At 34.3% G+C, this 5,823-nt stretch overlaps 1 pseudogene; it reads right to left on the minus strand.

The window, feature by feature from the left end:
* Positions 1-1,132: 1,132 nt before the first annotated feature.
* LOC149207347 (UDP-glycosyltransferase 89B2 pseudogene) lies at positions 1,133-3,077 on the minus strand (annotated as a pseudogene).
* Positions 3,078-5,823: the final 2,746 nt, after the last annotated feature.

Consider the following 5,823-nt stretch of genomic DNA (forward strand, 5'->3'; position numbering starts at 1 on the left):
GATTATTAATATAATTGTTGTTATTATCTTTATTTATTTATTATTATTATTTAATATAATAGTAATAATATAATATTAATTATTATTAATATGGTTCTTATATTTATATTAATATTATTGATAATAACATTAATAACATTGTTTTTCGATATTATTGATAATTGATATATATGCTTGATATGAGCTTATCAGTATTGATTAACCACAATGTGGTTGTGCTAGTTATATTAATTATGAAATAAATTTACATTTGAAAAATGAAGCGCAAAATACATAATTAGTTTAGATCATCATTGTGACTACACTTATGGACTAAACTATTATTTAGTGTGTTTTGAGCTTATTGTTTCTAAATCAAAGTCAACTTGATGTATACAAAATTTACCAAAAATTTTGAATTTAATGGAGTTTTTGTCAACCTTGCCTTCACATAATTTTTGTAAAAGTACATTAATATTTTGAAAACAATCAACTTCATATTTGTATCATTTTGTTAATGTTCGGAATTATAATTTTGATTTAGACTAAAAATTAACTACATGTTAACTTATTGTTTTGTTTGTGCCGTTACAACGGATAGTCAGTACATGGAAGAAGCCTGGATTTGAGGAAAACGTAAGATGAAATCTTTGAATAGAATAATTTCAATAGAGTATAATATTGTAGAACATGGGTAGATCAATAGAATACTTTCAGTAGAGTAGAGGGAGCCTAACAAAATTGTGTGGACAATATATAAGATTTTAGATGTGATTTTGAATTTTTAAAAATAATAATAAGATTTTATAGCAGGTGTGATTTTGAATTTTGTTAAAATAATAATGATATAGTTGCAATAAAGTGTCTTGTTGTATGTTTTAATCTGTAGGTTGCAATAAAGTGTCTTGTCATATTATTAGTAATTATTGCGAAGTGTTTTTTGTCACATAATAGTTAACCGTAGTTAAAATAGAACATTTTAGCCAAAATCCAGTAGAGATTTTTAAAAACTTGAGCTAAAATTGTTTAGGATGCTGAATCTATTTCTGCATTCCAAAATATATTTTAAATAACAAAACATCATAATCTTACTTGAAATTGTATTACCAAATTCCAATAAAAACCTCATTTACTTCATAAATTAATCTCCACCTATATTTCGAATAGTAAATCACTAAAACCTACCTCCCAATTAATACTATAACCCTAACATTAAACCTATCACATATAACTCTAACCTTGAGGCTATCACGCGAACCAGTTGATAATATATAACTCTAACTTTAAACCTATCGGACAAAAACCTACCTTCCGGCTGATACTATAGGTCTAACCTTAAATTCTAAGGTTCTAATCACAGTTAAAATAAACATCCTGTGGTGCATAGCAGATTGGATCGCCGAATGGGTATAAGAGGAGAAAAAGGAGGACAAGTTTACAGCAACAGATGTTCCAAATAGGAACCCTGAAGCCAATGTCAGAGGAATCAGAGAACAGGGAAACACCCAACTGCAAGTGGCAGATACTACTAGTCATATTCATCGAAAGGAACACCAGCAATTGGACTGGTTACTTGTTACGAAGAGACTAACTAGGCTGCACGATCAACTTCTTGATCTCACTCACACAGGCTTCCATGTTCCTGTAAGAGGTCCCCCCTTCTTGCACTGCTGCTCTGGCCGCCTTGCTTAGCTCCTCTGCTCTTTTCATTTCTTCTCCTTCTCTTCCCAGCAGTTGTTTGACTGCTATTTTCAAGTCATCTTTGTTTGGCACCGTGGTGGCACCTTCACAAAACCTCACTCCAACCTCGAGATATTCCACCAATAACCTAGCATTATAGTATTGATCAGCGGTCATGGGCCATGTTATCAGTGGCACTCCCAGTGTGATGCTTTCCAGTGTAGAATTCCACCCGCAGTGGGTAAGAAAACACCCAACAGAGGGGTGTGACAGAATCAATAGCTGAGGTGCCCAACCTTTAATTATCAGACCCCTTCCCCTCATTCTCTCTTCAAAACCTTGTGGAATCACACCATATTCATCAGCGGGCATACCATTTGGAGTATCGCTGATGACCCATATGAAGGATTCTTCGCTTGCCTCCAGCCCCGCTGCCATCTGCTGGATTTGTTTATTTGAAAGGCAGGCCTGGCTACCAAAGCAAATATAAATAACAGACTTCTTTTCCCGAGAGTCTAGCCATTGCAGGCATGCTGATTCATCAACTGAAGTGCGTTTCCCTCTCTCAATCATATTTGTTCTCTGCTTCGTCTCGAAGACAGCAGGAGGTAGCAGAGGACCCACAGACCAAACAGGCCTGCCTGAAACAACCCTGTGCAAATGATCGATATAAAGAGATTCTAGATCATAGAAAGTGTTGATAAGAACACCCCAGCTTTTCAAATTCAAATTCCTGGTATATCTGATGAATTCACATACAGGATCTGATCTCTGGTATATTAGTGCAAGAGGGGAGATTTGACACTTAGGAAAATTAGCAAGATGTGGTACTTCGGGGAAATGCACTGTTTCGTCTTCAGAATCCACTAATTGGGGCATGTGTTTCCAGAGAGAATAGCCGAGAGAAACAACAAAAGCACCAGAGGTATGGAATACTATCCTGGGTATCCCGAGCTTGGCAGCTGTGTCGTGAGTCCATCCCAAAAAGAAATCGCTAATTATGCAAACAGGAGGACCAAACCCATCTGAGCTACTTTTCTGTTGTTGGAACCAATGTTCTAGTGGTAGAGCGAGCTGCCTGAATGAATAAATGAAGAGTGGAATGAGCTGAAGCGTAGGAAGGTTCCCCACGTTTTCACATTCCGGGGGGAGGCCTTCAGTAGGATGGAGCGGAATGATAAGGGGTTGAATCTGAAGGCCCTCTGATGAGGCTCTCTGCAAAAGAGGATTCAAGAGGGATTGATTTCGAGGAGTTGTGAGGACCGTTGCAGAGAGGCCATGGGAGGCAAGTGTGTAGGTGAGGTCGAGCAGGGAAATCATATGGCCCTGTGCTGGGAATGGGAATACAAGAACATGAGGTCTCCTCTCCATGTTGCGATTCCAGTACAGTGACTCTCCAGATTTGAGCTGGTTATAGTGATTTATGATCAGAGTGGTAATAACTGCGCTCTTTTGACTTAAATAATAAGCAAAGGGTGGAAAATCATGAAATCAAAACCAGAGCTCTATAGAGTGGACGAGTTATGTTGTGACACGAAGTTGGCGTACAGAGCTTGCGTATACTCTCTGCGTGGGAACATCCCCACGAATATAAAACTTAAAAATAATTCACTCCATCACATGGATGGTGATGAAATGTGTAGTTGACCATGATAAGAAAATGGATTCACAAGGCACGTAAAGATGGTAAATATTATTTATATATTAAGAGATATATTGTTTAATTTATTTGATTTTTAGGTTGTAGGATATAATCTTATTATAAAGAGTAGAGAGTGATGTTCACATGAAATTAAATTTAAAGTAGAAGAGTTAGGTAGGGAGATTTAATTTGAGGATATTAAATTGTGGAAGAGTGATGTTGACATGAAATTAAATTTAAATTTGAAGAGTTAGGTAGTGAATTTTTATTTAGAAAGTTGGTAAATTGTTTAGTTTATTTGATTTTTAGATGGGAGGATATAACCTTATTATAGAGAGTAGAAGAGTGATGTTGACATGAAATTAAAATTAAAGTAGAATAGCTACTTAGTAACAACCAAATTGAGGAGAACATTTATTTAGAAAGTTGGTAAATATTATGTATAAATTAAGAGATATATTGTATAATTTATTTGATTTATAGATTGGAGGATATAATCTTATTATAGAGAGTGAAGAGTGATGTCATGAAATTAAAATTAAAGTAGAAGAGCTATGTAGTGACATCGAAGCTGACGATATTAAACTTTTATTTAGAAAGTTAGTAAATATTATGTATATATTAAGAGATATATTCTTTAATTCATTTGATTTCTAGATTGGGGGATATAATCTCATTATAGAGAGTAATAAATGTTTTGTTGTTAAATGTGTTAAGCGTATATTGTTTATTTCAAAAGGTTTTTTTAATCCTTCCATTAGATGGTGAAGAAATGACGTATAGTGTGAGTAATTTGAAATTGATTATGATATGAGAATGGGTTTATATGGTGAGTTTAAAAAATGTTTTATAAATTTGTAATCACCTTTTGTTTAAAGTAGTGAGATAACATCACTCGGTGTAGAGTGTAAGGGGTGATAACCATGAGTACTTCAAAGATTCCATTGATATGTGGAATTCATTTCATATGATAGCAATGTATACACGCTAGAAGAGGAGGATGAAGGATGTTACTTCATCTTATTTCTTTAATTCTTTAAACAAATTAACCATTACTTCAACTATAGTGACCATTATGACTCTTCATAAGGAAGGGAAGATTAGTTTATTGTAGCATGATCAATGAAGGATCTCAATAAGAGATGTATGTTTTATGTTTTTAGTCACCACATTTTAATATTCTCGGGCATTTGTTTGGCCAACTTTGAGCCACATGTGAACCTATCTCTCTAGTTGGGACTCAACTTATGAAAATAGTACATCTGGGTATGATCTATCAGGGATAACTTGTTCAAAGTTTTATTTATCTAAAGTCTATATGGTTTTCAAGGAGTAGGGGACAATGTGTGCTTGTTCATTGATGAAAGCTAACATTCTCTAGTACATTCTAGTCTAGGTAGGAGATAATGAGATTCTAAGCTACCTCTATTCTTATGGGTTATGTATGGATGGTCACTTGAAGGAGCAATATGAATGGAAGGATTAACAAAGGGAAACAAAAGATGGTTCACACCAATTCTTTTGAGCTTGCCAAATGAAACATACCACAAGAATGTAGGACCCTCAACATGGCTATCCACTCCACCAAGCATACCAAGGCTGAAATGGAGACTAAGGAGATGGTGACAAAGTACCATAAGAGGTTTTTATTTAACACCAAACATGAGGTTGAGAAAATAAAGGATAAGGTTCGAAAGAGATGAACCACTATTTCTTTAGTAGACATTGATGTGGAGCTATAGATCTAGATACCTAATACTTTCTCACATAGCTTGGATACCAAGTACTTCAAGAAAATGAATACATTATAAAAAAAATCCATGATGGTTCATCTCATTAAATAATGAGTTGTGGAAAAAAACATCATTGGTAAATTGGAATTTCTAGATTAAATGTATGAAGCTTTGGTCAAAGTTGTTTGTGGCATGGAAGTAATGGGGAAGGAGAATAGCTAGAAAGACCAAAAAATAGTAGTTTCTATGGAATTTGAATTTGAAGAGGAGGACTAGGTGCTACATCATCTCATCCCAGTGCTACTTTTCCTTTTTTCTTTTTCTCTTTAATGTTAATTATCAATAGAAGCATAATATTTAATAATAAACATTTTAGAAGAAGCATGATTAGTTTATACTTTGGTATCATGTTGTTATGTTTATATTTTGTTCCAACACATTGTTATGTTCATACTCCACTCCATCTCACTGTTATGTTGATACTTGTATGATAGGTCAAGAGCATCATAGGACATATTTGAATGGATATAATGTTTTTTTTCTTTTTAAGCTTATGAACATCACTCATATTTTTGACCCATTGTAAAATTTCTTTCCCTTGTGGCATGACTATGGGGGTTGGTTATGAATTTTATTACACAACATTAATATAATAGTGCTACTAGCATACCGAGAGAAATAGTGAACAAAGTGTTAAAAACACATATTGCATTGTGTAAAAAGAATGAATGGTGGCAACTTTTAGAGGGAATGAAATAGTTTATATGGAGACAAATAATTGTCCTCGTA

This window comes from Pinus tabuliformis, chromosome 1_2 (assembly GCF_031772625.1).
Source record: "Pinus tabuliformis cultivar Carrire ecotype Pingquan chromosome 1_2, CPIR1, whole genome shotgun sequence".
NCBI classification, from domain to species: domain Eukaryota; kingdom Viridiplantae; phylum Streptophyta; class Pinopsida; order Pinales; family Pinaceae; genus Pinus; species Pinus tabuliformis.